At 38.6% G+C, this 13,942-nt stretch overlaps 1 protein-coding gene and 1 non-coding gene across 2 annotated transcripts in view; both read right to left on the reverse strand.

Moving 5' to 3' along the window:
• RNF111 (ring finger protein 111) overlaps positions 1-13,942 on the reverse strand; it is a 215,079-nt gene that overhangs the window by 61,779 nt on the left and 139,358 nt on the right.
• LOC122151860 lies at positions 3,589-3,693 on the reverse strand. Its single transcript, XR_006164307.1, has one exon. It is a non-coding gene; the product is annotated as a U6 spliceosomal RNA (small nuclear RNA).

Genomic DNA, 13,942 nt, shown 5'->3' on the forward strand with positions numbered 1-13,942 from the left:
GGAGAGAAGTGGTGGGTGCTTTGGGAGGAACGGTTGGTGAAAGGGCTGGAGGGAGGCAGCATTGGCCTTGCAGTAATAGGCCTTGGGTTACTGCTGTCTTCCTCTTGTGAGATTAGAGGAGGTCAGAACATGTGGCCTCCTTGCCGTTTTTGCAAGTACCCACACAAAACTGAGGAACTCTACCTTCTAAACTTTTCTAGAGTTTAGAAGTAGTTACAATTATTGGTATGTACCTTCACTAATAATAAATGAAACACTGGTTTAAAATTTAAATAAACATTTGATGATTAATTTTACAGAACACTAAAGCAACAAGGGGTCCTGGTAGTGCAAGTAAAGCATTCAGCTGCAAAACAAAAGGTTGGCAGTCCCAGTGGCTCTGTGGAAGAAAGATCTGGTGATCTGCTCCCATAAAGATTACGGCCTAGAAAACTCTATGGGACAGTTCTACTGTATAAGATACAGTCACTATGAGTCACAATTCACTCAACAGCACCTAATAACCACAAAGGCACAAGTGCTCAAAAAAAAAATCCATTAACATTTTATTTTTCTATGTTTCAGATGATTGAAAAATGAACTAGAAATATGTCCACTGTTTGTCTTCTTTCAAATAATTACATGAAAAAACTAATATACCACAAGAATATCACTTAGGATATGTATTAAATTTTTAATTTATATCCAAAGTACATGAGACAAAGTTTCACCATCCTTGCTTCTAAAGACCATTTTGCCTGTACTACTTCCAAGACAGATTTGTTCATTCTTCTGACAGTCTATAGTATATTTAATATTCTTTGCCAACATCATAATTCAAAGGCATCAACTTTTCAGTCTTCCTTATTCACTGTCCAGCTTTCACATGCATATGAGGCAAATGAAAATACTATGGCTTGGAGTAGGCACATGTTAGTCTTCAAAGTGATATTTTTGCTCATTAACACTGTAAAGAGGTCTTTTGCAGCAGATTTGCCCAGTGCAATATATAATTTGATTTCCTGACTGCTGCTTCCATGAGTGTTGACTGCGGATCCAAGTAAATCTCTGATGACTCCATTCTTCTCTCCATTTATCATGATGTTACTTACTGGTCCAGTTGTGAGGATTTGTTTTCTTTATGCTGAGGTATAATCTGTACTGAAAGCTGTAGTCTCTGATCTTCATCAGTAAATGTTTCAAGTCTTCTTCACTTTCAGCAAGACTGTCATCTGCATATCACAGGTTGTTCTTGAGTCTTCCTCCAATCATTATGCCACATTCTTCTTCATATAGTCTAATTCTTGGATTATGTGCTCAGCATACAGACTGAATAAGTATGGTGAAAGGATACAACTCTGAGGCACATCTTTCCGGATTTTAAACCATGCAGTATACTCTTGTTCTCTTCCAGTGACTGCCTCTTCATCTACGTACAGGTTCTACATAAGCACAATTAAGTATTCTGGAATTCTCTTTCTTCATAATGTTATCCATAATTTGTTATGATCCACACAGTTGAATGCCACTGGACAGTCAAGAAAACACAGCTAAATATCTTTCTGTATTCTTTGCTTTCAGCCAAGATCCAACTGACATAAACTTACCAGCAAATAATAATTAACTTACAGGCTGAAAAATGGTAAAAATGAGGATGCTATATTGAGAATAACACTCAACTTCTTTATAGGAGGCTAGATCTAAAATACAAACATGAAAAGACAAATGATCAAGGTAAACTACCCCTAAATGGATAATAAAGTTCAGAAAATTTATTGTTAATTATTATCAAAAGGCTAATTCAGATCCTTGTTGACCATGGGAACCAATCCTTCTTCATGTAAACACAGGGACTGTCATACAAAGATAAGACACTACACTACCCTGTAAGAGCTCAGAGCACTTCAGATGACACGAAGAAATAATTATAGATGATTCACTAATAGTTCACTAATAGTTCTATCATGTCTGTCATGGATTGAATTGCATCCCCTCTCCCCACAAAAAATATGTGTTAACTTGGTCAGGCCATGATTCTCAGTACTGTGTAATTAATTATCCTCCATTTTGTGATCTGATGTAATTATCCTACAGAAATTATAAGTACTATAGAAGTTATAGGAACTCTGGTAGTATAGTGTCTAAGACACTTGACTGCTAACCAGAAGGAAGGTTGGGCAACCTACTTCCATAGTAACACCACCTCAGAAACCCAAGGAGGGGTAGCTATGACTTGGGTCTGACTTGATGGCAAATAACAACAACAACATAGATGTAGGAGCTCTGGTGGCGTAGTCCTTAAGGCATGTGAGTGCTAACCAGAAGGCTAGTGGTTCAAACCCACCAGACACTCCTCAGAAGGAAGCTGGGACAATCTACTTCCCTAGTGATACTGCCTCGGAAACCCAAGGAGGGGTCGTTATGAGTTGGCTCCGACTCCACGGCAGTGTGTTGCATTGTGTTATAGATGTTATAAATCCTCACTTCTATGATATTAATAAGGCAGGATTAGTGGCAGTTATCTTAATAAGGCAGGATACAATCTATAGGATTAGGTAGTGTCTTGAGTCAATCTCTTTTGAGATCTAAAAGACATTAAACAAGTGAGCAGACATCAGAGAGACCTACTACCATCAAGAGTAAAGAGCCAGGAGTAGAACACAACCTTTGACTCCAGTTCCTGCACTGAGAACCTCTGAGATCTAGGGGAAGACTGATGCCAAGACACATGGAGATCTCCAAGGAACACTGGGCCCATAGATGTTTAAAAGAGAGGAGGGCTTTCCTTCAGAGACTACAAAGAAAGAAAGCCTTCCCTTACGAGCTGGCACCCTGAATTTTGACTTCTAGTCTCCTAAACTGTGACAGAATAAATTTGTTTGCTAATGTCATCCACTTGTGGTATTCGTTATAGTAGCACTAGATAACTTTTAAAAGAATGTCCTTGATTATTTAAGAGAACCAAGTCTCCTCACTTTTGAAAGAGCTAAGGATTTTATAATCATTCTACCTCCTATTCCTACTTTTAAACCCTTTTACTATCACTTTGGTTAACAAGTATTCAAGTATTAACTCATGGTCCTAGTCTTTCTTAGTAACCCATGTTCCCATTTAACCAAATATTTAAGTCTCCTGACAAATTTTTATATACCATCCCTCAAAAATATCTTAAATGATATTTTTAATGCCTAAAACTTGTCTTTTGAGACTTCCCAGAGGGTCTCCGAGAAATCCCAAAGGATTTATTTTTCATTTCACTTTGTCAAAACAAAGGTTCTTGAAATAATTAAATTTATTTGATATGTTATGAGTTGCATGGGAAGAGTCATCAAAAATCATAAAAGGTGCCTTTCTCCTTTGTTTTTTGAAGCTTTTATTGTGGTTTGAGTAAAAGTTTACAGAGAAAATTTGTTCTCCATTCAACAATTTATATACATTTTGTTTCATAAAATCAGTTGCAATCCCCTCAATTTAACAGCACTCTTTCATTTCCTCCTTGAGTTCTGTTTCCATTCATCCGTTTTTCCTGCTCCTTACTACCTCCTGAACTTTGTTTTTGGCAATTGCTGGCTTTTTGATCTCATATGGTTGATGGTTCTGAGGAACACAAAAAATATGGAAGTCTTCACAAATCTGCATGTCATCCCTGCACAAAGGCCATGCTAATCTTCTCTGTCTTTCCAATTTTAGTGTATGTGCTGCCAAAGACAGCACCTAACTTTCTTAAGGTTAAAGCTGTATGGGTGAAATCTTAATACATTTCAGAAATTTTATAAAGCTCTTAGAGATTTGTCAGTGCCCTTGCTGTCTATAGTACTCTTGATACTGCTTTGCCCGATATTACAAAACAGTATAGTGTTATAAGTTTTAATTTCAGGCTTTAAAAATTGTTGCATGGCACAGAAACAACCAAATTTTTTTTTCATATGTATTATTTCTGTAACGAATTCTCATCAGTTCTTTCACCTTTAAAAAATTATTAGTAATAAGTTAACCATGGTCATTTTAAGTTTTGTTGTCTACAGGTAGTTTTTTTTCACTCCGATGATTTGCTGCAAGTGTTTGCAATCAACCACAGACTACAGAATTTCAACAAAAAGTTTCAATTTTTAATGATGTTAGTAAGGCAGAACTAAAGGCAGTAATGTTAATGAGATAAGATACAATCTACAAAATTAGGTGGTATCTTAAGTCAATCTCTTATGTGATATAAGAGAGATGAAACAAGTGAGCAGAGATCAGAGGCACTTAACAATGTAACAGTTCTAAAAGTAGAATATGGACATAATGTTATCAGAGCAGAGACTAAAGTAGGATAATGTAAAGGGGTAGTAAGATACTTCAGAATAAAATCACAGAAGGTAAGGAACTGCATTTCTTGGATCAACAGTTTTAGAAGGTTACTATGGTAAGCAACAGGGCCTACTTGATAACTCCCATTCATAAGCATACCAACATTTTAAAACCAGAGCATGGAAGAATTCCACAGTACCTACTCTTAAAGAAACCACAGATTGAAAAGAGACAAATACAGATTATGGTGTGCAGGAGGAAAAATATTGCAAAGATACTTACTTAACTCTGATGGCAGCAGGGATACTGATCAAGTAAGAATAAGCAAGAGTCAAGAAAAGGAATAATGGTGCAGGTGGGGAACAGATGAAGTAAAAGAGGCAAGCTATTTTAAAATGTTTTCATTTTATTCTAAGGACAAAAGACACACCTTGAAGACAGGAAACCAACATAATCACAATGGATCACAGTAGTGTGAAGAATGGACTGAAGGAAGCCAAAACTGGAGGCAGAAAACCCAGGTTAAGAGGCTGTCAGCAATTAGAATAGGGAACATATAAAATCCAGAAATAATGAAGAGAATAATCATCAGGGCTCTGATATCCTTTAGACAGGAAATATCCATTGCTACTATCCTAATCCAAATTCTCATAATCTTTTGCCTGTACTATTGGCAACAAACTCCTAACTGGTTTTGTTTCTTCAAAACAATTCATTTCTATCAGGAACCAGGGTGTACCATAAGAACGTAAATAAATCATCATTATCACACCTCAGGAAAAATCCTACAGCAGTTTTCAAATGTCATGGATTGAATTGTGTCTCCAAAAATATGTGTCAATATGGCCAGTCTTATGTAATTATCCTCCATTTTGTGACCTGATGTAATTATGCTATGTTGTTGTTGTTATGTGCCATCGAGTCGGACCTGACTCATAGCAACCCATTCTTGGGTTTCCGAGGCAGTATCACCACAGAAGTAGATTGCCCCATCTTCCTTCCATGGAGTGGCTGGTGGGTTTAAACTGCCAGCCTTCTGGTTAGCAGTCAAGTGACTTTAGGCACTACACTACCAGAGCCCCTAATTAATTATCCTATAGATTTTATAAATGTTAAAGATGTTATAAATTCTCACTTTTATGATGCTAATGAGGCAGGATGCCTTCTACAGTACTAAGTATCTTGCTTTAGTCAATCTCTTTTGAGATACAAAAGAGATTAAACAAGTAAGCAGAGATCAGGGGGACCTACTACCACCAAGAAAGAAGAGCATACCCCTTGAGCCATGTACCCTACACTGAGAACTTCTACACCCAGAGGAAGACTGATGTCAAGACACATGGAGATCTCCAAGCAATGATGGGCCCACAGATGCTGAAAGGAGACAAGGACCTCCCCTAATCCACCAGAGAAAGAGAGCCTTCTCCTAGAGCTGGAGACCTGAATTCAGACTTCTAGTCTCCTAAATTCTAAGAGAATGATTTGTTTGTTAAAGCCATCCATTTGTGGTATTTGTTACAGCAGCACTAGATAACTAAGAAATCAAATGTCCCCAAAATAAAAATGCTAACTCTTTATCATAGCTTACAATACCCTTTATGATCTTATGCCTCTGTCTGTATCTCTTCCTGCCTCACCTCTTTATTCACTAGGCTGCAGTCTTCTTTCTGCTCCCTATGCCTAGCATGTTTATCCTAAAGATATTTAAAAGGTTACCTAGCTTCCGCTCACCATTCAAGTCTTGGTTTAAATATCTCCTCCTCGGAAAGGTTTCCCTTACCACAATTAGGGCTCCTTGTATCCCAGTATAGCATGGTAAGTTTAAGGCATTGTACTGAACTTCATTTCCTAAACCTACCAAAAAAATAATAAAGAAAAACTCAGTATTTTATTAAACTAGGATATATGCTACAAACATAGTAAAAAGTATTTACTAATTAAAAGAAAAGTGAGAACCTATTTGAGAGAGGATACCATAAGCTAGTATCTCTATGGGTCATAAATAGGGTACAAACCTCACTAAAATAAATAAAATGGTCTTTACAATACACAATTACTAATCCTTTTATGTGAATGTAAAATTTTAAAAATTATGCCATAATTAAGAATTTAAATGAGATACATATTTAACAAAATATATCCTCAGAGACAGGTATCATGCTTAAGCACAGGGTCAGCAAAAAAATGGAGCAAGATCTTCAACAAGAAAAGATTGACACTGTGGCTCTAAAAAGGACTCAAACATAGCAACAACTGTGAGGATGGCACAGGACCAGCAGTATTTTGTTCTGTTGTACACAGGGTCATCATGAACTGAAACTGACTAAACTACACCAAACAACAACTAAGAGAAAAAGATCATTACTGAATATAACACAAAAATGGTTTGATTTGTTTTCCTATTACAGCAGAACCATCAAAAAGCGTTCGATATCAATAATCACATGTCAGAGTTTCCAAAGTTGCATGCCAAATCAGAATGACCAAGACAAGAGAAGAAAATCATGAATGTATCCAGTCCCGCTCATTGTTGTTGTTATGTGCCATCGAGTCAGACCCGACTCATAGCGACCCCTCCTTGGGTTTCCGAGGCAGTATCATTATGGAAGTAGATTGTCCCATCTTCCTTCCGAGGAGTGGCTGGTGGGTTTGAACTGCCAGCCTTCTAGTTAGCAGTCAAGTGCCTTAGGCACTACGCTACCAGAGCTCCCATCCTCCTCATTACTAATCTTATATTAAATTAAAACATTACACAACATTCTGTAGACCTCATGTGATTTCTACTCTAGTCTCATTGCTTTGAGAGAGTGTGGTTAAGTTGTAGCACTCTGTTAGAGAATCCCCTATTAGCTGATCTCACTGGCACCTTACTAGCAACTGTCACTGCCATGATATGCTGAAACTGATAGTCAAAGTATGTAAGAATAGTATTCAAGATGATATCCATGAGGATGTTACCCATAACCACCCACTTCCCGACTATGATGTTCATTAACTGATTCTCCACCCTGTTTTCCCTAGGCCAGGTGTTTCATGTTCAGATTCTGAATATGGATATCATGCTTGACGTATCTCAGTATGCTGTGCAAAACCCCTTAAAGTGACCCCAAATAAAGGCTTCATCAAAAGCTTCAAAACAAGCAGGAAGAACATTGAGATAGTAGATGTATAAATAATGTCTACAAAATTGACTAGGAGACAACCAAACATCTACTATACTCTAGTAAAGAACATAACCCACTAGCCTCAGAAAAAAGAACAAATTAAAATGAAAGCTTCCTCAAGTAGTTGAAATCTGTGGGCTCAGGACTGCAGTCAAAGCTCGGCATAACATACTACATAAAACATTATTCCACCTCCGAAAGCACTACTGAAGAAGAAGAATAAAGTAGGAGCTCTAACACTGCCAGATCTCAAAACCTATACAGCCACAGTAGTCAAAAATGCCTGGTCTTAGTATAATGACAGACACATAGACCAATGGAATAGAATTGAAAATCCAGAAATAGATTCATTGACCTATGGTCATCTGATCTTTGACAAAGGGCTGAAATCCATTAAATGGGGAAGAGAATGTTTGTTTAATAAATGGTGCTGGCAAAACTGGAGATCCATTTACAGAAAAATGAAATAAGATCTGGACCTCACACCATACACAAAAACTAACTCCAGATGGATCAAAGACTTAATGTGAAACCTAAAATAATAGAGTTCCTCAAGCAAAAACTAGGGCCAAATTTAGGGGCCCTTATATATGGCATCAACAGACTATCCGGCATAATCCAAAATGCACAAACAGCAGAAGAGAAATTAGATGATTGGGACCTTCTAAAAATTAAATGTTTATGTGCTTCTAAAGACTTCTTCAAAAGAGTCAAAAGAGAACCTACAGATTGGGAAAAAATATTTGGCAATGACATATCTGACAAGGATTTATCTCTAGAATTTATAGAAAACTCTAACACCTCAATAACCAAAAGACAAATAATCCAGTTTAAAAAATGGGCAGAAAACATGAACAGACACTTCACCAAGAGGATATTCAGGCAGCCAACATATGAAGAAATGCTCACGATCATTAGTCATTAGAGAGATGCACATCAAAACAACAATGAGATATCATTTTGCTCCAGCACTAGTAGCAAAGTAAACAAGAAAGAAAATAACAAATGCTGCCAAGGATGTGGAGAGACTAGGACTCCCATACACTGCTGGTGGGACTGTAAAAAGGTACAACCACTGTGTAAAGTAGTATGGCAATTCCTTAAAAAGTTGGAATTAGAAATACCATTTGACACAGCCATTCCATTACTACGTATATATCCTAAAGAAGCAAGAGCCATGACAAGAACAGACATATGGATGCCCATGTTCATCACAGCACTATTTACAATAGCAAAAAGATGGAAACAACCTAGGTGTCCACCAACTGAAGAATGGATAACCAAACTACGGTACATACACACAATGGAATACTATGCAATCCTAAAGAATAATGTATAATTTGCAAAACACTGCATAACATGGAAGAACTTGGAGGACATTATGCTGAGTGAAATAAGTCAATCACAGAAAGACAAATATTGTACTAGTCCGTTACTGTAAAAGTCAAGGAAAGGTTTATATATGGAAGGAAATTTTCTCTGTTAGTTACCAGGGGTGGGAGGAGAGGGTAGGGAACACTGTGAAATAGGTAGAAGTAAGAATTGATTTGGGTGAAGAGAAGGGCAATGCACCAAATGTGAGTGATCAATATGGTGGCATTAGAGAGGTACATGGGAGGGAGGTACAGACAACAAAGATGAATCTTTTTGCACATACAGTACTGCACTGTCAGTGAAGGCAAACATGGGTATACAGGTGGATAGATGGGTGGACAGCCTGAACTATTAGGAATGTCTATGCTGCAGGCAATGTACCCAAGACCATGTATAGGGTTGGCAGGCAACGGTCCTAAAAGTGTTATTTGTATGATCTGAATTCCCAGGTATATAGTAGAGCTGACAAGGGACAAGGCTGTAGTCACTTCTTGGTCACAGCCAACTACCCAGAGGGGCCGAGTAGTTGTGGGCTCTGGACCACAGTCACAGGGGACATCAAGCTCAACTGGCATAACATAATACACAAAACACTGTTTCACCTCCTACTTTGGCAAGTAGCGACTGGGATCTTAAAAGCTTGCAAGCAGCCATCTAGATGCAACGATGGGTCTCTCTTCGTCCAGAGCAAAGAATGAAGAAAACCAAAGATTTATGGAAAGAATTAGTCCTAGTAACTTGTACACCATGCAATCCGCAGCCTATATGACTATGAGACCAGAAGAACTAGATGGTTCCCAGCTACCACTGTCAACTACACAGAGGGGGATCTTTGTTGGAGATCCTGTACAGAAAGGGAGAACAATGTGGGACAAAACTCAAAATCATTTGGGAAAAAAAGGGGGGACTAAGTTTGCTGGTCTGATAGAGCCTGGTGGAACCACTGAGACTATGGCCCCTAGCTGCCCTTTAGGTCTGGAATTGAACCCACGCCTGTGGCTTCCAGCCAAACGATAGGCATATGAGTTGAACATTTATTTACCTTAGGTAGATCACTCCTTGGAGAGAACAATCATGGGAGAAAGAAGGGCTGTTCATGCACAGGGAGACAGCTCAGGAGGCAGGAGTACATGGAGGACACAGGGAAGAGGTAACTATCGCAAGGAAGTGGGAGGGGAACTGTTGCACTGGGGTAAATTATAATCAACGTCATGAGAAAAAGTGTATGTGAACTGCTGTATGGAAAGTGAATTTGCTCTGTAAATTTTCACTCAAATCACAATTAAAAAAGAAAAAAAGGGAAAAATTCGATGTGCTTCAATTTACTAAAAAAATCTAGATTTACTACAAGATATGTCACTAACAGCTAGGGACTCATCCTTTCTTATAAGAGTTGGAGCAATGAAAATTATTTCAAAGTTCAAATTCATTAATGAACGATCTATTAGAGAAGGCCAATGATTTCACAAACAAAAGGATTAAGTATTAATTTAATCAATTAAAAATTTATCTTCTGTGAGCTACCTTTAACTAAAGATACTTTTATTGATTTCCACAGATTATTCAGTTATCTATGGAACTCATTAAATGTTGACAGTATAAATGTGCTTCTATGACATTAACGGAGCTCTGGTAGCGTAGTGCCTACGGCACTTCACTGCTAACCAGAAGACTGGTGGTTCAAACCCACCAGCCACTCCTCGGAAGGAAGATGAGGCAATCTACTTCTGTAGTGATACTGCCTCGGAAACCCAAGGAGGGGTTGCTAGGAGTCGGGTCCACTCGACGGCACATAACAACAACAATGACATTAATAGTTTCTTACACAGAATCAGCATTTAACTTTAGTATACCCTGAATGTATTAAAAAAAAAAAAAAAAAAATCGTCTCTATTTTATTGTTGACTTTGTTTTCATTGTTGATTTGTGACTTAAGAGACCCCAGGGGGGAACTGTTCCATAGGGTTTTCTTGGCTGTATCTTTATGGAAGCAGCTTGTCATGCCTGTTTCTTTCATAGTGTGGCTGGCTGGGTTTGAACCACCAACCTTTTGGTTACCAGCTGAGCCAAAACCATTGTGCCACTCAAGAACCACTGAAATTTCTACTTTAAATCTGCTTGAAATATGTTACTTATGGTGAAAATTTCAAAATAAAAGAGCTCAGAATGCCATAACTTGAAAAACAAAAACATACAAAGAAAAAAGGAAAACAACCATACAAACAACACTAATTTTCTGACTAGAAACATCATCCCTTTTCCCAGGGATAATCCAGATGATCCAGCACCTTTCATAAATGAAGTTATTACCACAACTGACAAAATGCCAATGATAATCCAACTCTTCTTCACCATCACGGTAAATTTTTATGATTTGTGTATTTTTTATGTGTTGTTGTTGTTGTTGTTATTTGCCATCGAGTTGGACCCGACTCATAGCAACCCCTCCTTGGGTTTCTGAGGCAGTATCACTACGGAAGTAGATTGCCCCATCTTCCTTCCGAGGAGTGGCTGGTGAGTTTGAACCGCCGGCCTTCTGGTTAGCAGTCAAGTGCCTTAGGCACTATGCTACCAGAGCTCCCATTTTTTATGTATGCTTAAGAAAATATATCTGTAAGTTTATATATAATGTTTCTAGCCCTAAAAAACAAAGAATGTATAATACTGATAATAAAAGGCAGTAATAATAAAAATAAGAAAAAATAAGGTACTCAACTTACATCAGAACTGACTTAAAAGAAAGTTGTCAGAAAAGAACCCTGTCAAAAATGACTACTTGCACATTGTTCTGGAAAAGGCTTCACAGAGGTGATATGAATCAAATATGATGCAATGGATGACAGCAGGTAGAGAAGGGCATTCACACAATGCTATGGCATGTCAAGAAATGGTAGCATGTGAACAGTGTACTGCTTGGAGTATGGATTCTTGTTTATTTTATTTTATTTTTTTTTTTTAGTGAGTGACAGAAAATAAGCTGGAGTCAAACTGTCAAGGAGGAAAGAATTGTATGTTTCTGCCTAATAGACTTTAGAAAGCTATAACTGATGGGTTGCTGCAGGGAGCAAGGTGGAGGGAAATCAGAGAGACTAACTAGGCAGGAAGCTCTTGTAGTGATGGGGGTAAAGAGTATTTTTAGGGGACAGAGGTTGGAGATAGGCAGAGGGTTGAAAGCAGGAGTAGCCAATGTGAAAACCATTTAAGACAAGGAAATAACCAGATGTGGTAACAGAAATGAGGAAAAAAGTCAATGGAAATTCTATGGCCTCTTGACTAAGTATCTAGAGAAAACAGTATAAGCCACTGTCAGAAATGAGGTTAATTTGAAAGAGAATTTAGGGATTCAGTTTGGGATATTTAGATTTTGCAAGTCAACAACTAAATAGAAATATGGTTACAGTATCAGATCTGAAAATACATATTTGAGTGTTATCAATCTGAAGGAAAATAAAATCACTAGAATCAAAGCACCTACTTTCAAGAAATGAAGTTGTGAATATAAAAAAGCACAAATGTCTAGAAGACTATTGGAGAATATTTGTTGTTGTTGTTGTTATGTGCTGTCGAGTCGGCCCCGACTCATAGCGACCCCTCCTTGGGTTTCCGAGGCAGTATCACTACGGAAGTAGATTGCCCCATCTTCCTTCCGAGGAGTGGCTGGTGGGTTTGAACCACCAGCCTTCTGGTTAGCAGTCAAGTGCCTTAGCCACTATGCTACCAGAGAATATTTACTACAACTAAAATAGCAAGACAAAGTGAAGAAGAGTGCAAAAAGAACAAGGGCATTTGGCAGCAATCAGCCCTAGGACACGATGGATTTCGAGACCAGAAGAACTAGGTGGTGCCCAGCTACCAATCCCAACCACTCAGGAAAGGATCAAATCCGGAGATCCTGGATACGGTGGGAGGAAAAATGTGGAACAAACTCTAAAAACTCAATAATGACCAGAATCACTGGTCGAATGGAGTCTGGTGAGACCCCCCAATACTATGGTCCTGGGATACATTCTGGGCCTGGGATAAAGCTCACTCCCAAGGGCTGGATCTCACCCCAATAGTAAACAAGATGCACACGCAGACCACTCAACCCAAAGTGACGCACCCACATGCTCTACGGAAATGCATCCCTTGGAGCAATCAACCACAGGGCACCAGAGCGGCAACATTCACACAGAGGAAATGCAGGACAAACAGGAGTGCATAACTATGAAGGGCACGGGGGAGGGTTACTGGGCAGGGAGGGGAGAAGACTGGGTTAGGGCTGGGCATGGTAAATGGGGAGTGAAACTAAATGTACATGTAATGTTGAATGTAAAACAAACTCTTAAAATAAAAAATGAAAAAAATAAAAAAGGAAAATAAAGTGGCAAGAAAAAGTAACAGAAAAGTCTGTGTCAGAGAAGAAGAAATGTGAAAGGGCAAAGCCATTAAAGTCATTCTCTCCATTTATTAATCTTACCCTCTTGACTTCACATTTTGACTAGTAAAATTAAAAAACCAAACTCACTGCCATCAAGTCGATTCTGACTCATAGCGACCCCTTTTAGGTTTCTGAGGAAGTATATCTTTACAGAAGTAGATTGTCCAGTCTTCCATCCAAGGGGTGGATGGTGGGTTTGAACTGCCAGCCTTCTAAGTAGCAGTCAAATGCCTTAGGCATTACGCTACCACACCTCCTTGACTATCTAGTAAGCACTCAATAAAACACTAGCACCATAAATCAGTGCTTCCCAACCAACTTTCAGTCACGAAACATGTAGAATATTGCACTTGTTAAGCATATTGGGGTAAACGGTCAAGGCTGCTCTCTAAGAGCGTTACCAGCCCTGGAGCTCCTGTCACCCCAGGGCCTTCCTTTGATTCCCTGAGAGCTGAAGGGATAACTCCCAATTATGGTTTACTAGCTGAGAAGTTTTGCTCTGAATTCCTTCATCCCTTTCTTCTATAAATACTCTTCCATACAATATTTAAATTTCTATTAATCCAACCACCTGCTTTTGAGCTTTGTTCCTTTTAGTTTTTGTATTATCCTAAGCACCAAATGGGAGCTCTGGTAGCATAGTGGCTAAGACACTTGCCTGCTAACCAGACGGCTGGCGGTTCAAACCCACCAGCCACTCCTCGGAAGGAAG

Source organism: Orycteropus afer, unplaced genomic scaffold (genome assembly GCF_000298275.1).
Source record: "Orycteropus afer afer isolate SDZICR_OR568_19922 unplaced genomic scaffold, OryAfe1.0 scaffold00015, whole genome shotgun sequence".
In the NCBI taxonomy this organism is placed as follows: Eukaryota; Metazoa; Chordata; class Mammalia; order Tubulidentata; family Orycteropodidae; genus Orycteropus; species Orycteropus afer.